General features: G+C 54.9%; 1 protein-coding gene across 1 annotated transcript in view; it reads right to left on the bottom strand.

Annotated features, from left to right (window-relative positions):
- The window catches only part of ATP6V1E1 (ATPase, H+ transporting, lysosomal 31kDa, V1 subunit E1), a 49,684-nt gene that overhangs the window by 9,314 nt on the left and 39,825 nt on the right, over positions 1 to 545 (bottom strand). The window lies entirely within an intron of this gene.

Below are 545 nucleotides of genomic sequence, written 5' to 3'. Positions count from 1 at the left end.
TCTGTCGCCAGACTGGAGTCCAGTGGCAAGATCCTGGCTCACTGCAACCTCCGCCTCCCGGGTTCAAGTGATTCTCCTGCCTCAGCCTCCTGGGTAGCTGGGACTACAGGTGTGTGCCACCACGCTCAGCTAAGTTTTGTATTTTTCATAGAGACACGACTGGACTGTGAGCAGAGGGTGGGCTGGTATGAGAGTGAGTCTGGCTCCCTAGGCCATGTTGGCCAGGATGGTCTCGATCTCTTCCTTGTGATCTGCCCGCCTTGGCCTCCCAAAGTGCTGGGATTACAGGCGTGAGCCACCACACCCAATGAAACTAGACTTTTAGAGTATATTTAGCCGGCCAACAAAGGAGAACAACAGAGCGCGGCCAGAACAACAGAAGCAGCTGCAAGTAGAACATATCACAGCTCTAGCCTTGTGTCTAAGAGTGTGTTGGTGAAAATACCATTTGAGGCCGGGCGCGGTGGCTCAAGCCTGTAATCCCAGCACTTTGGGAGGCCGAGACGGGCGGATCACGAGGTCAGCAGATCGAGACCATCCTGGCT

The sequence above is a fragment of the Mandrillus leucophaeus genome, unplaced genomic scaffold (genome assembly GCF_000951045.1).
Source record: "Mandrillus leucophaeus isolate KB7577 unplaced genomic scaffold, Mleu.le_1.0 Scaffold270, whole genome shotgun sequence".
In the NCBI taxonomy this organism is placed as follows: Eukaryota; Metazoa; Chordata; class Mammalia; order Primates; family Cercopithecidae; genus Mandrillus; species Mandrillus leucophaeus.
Note: the sequence above shows the minus strand (reverse complement) of the source record. Positions and strands in the feature narration are given on the sequence as shown.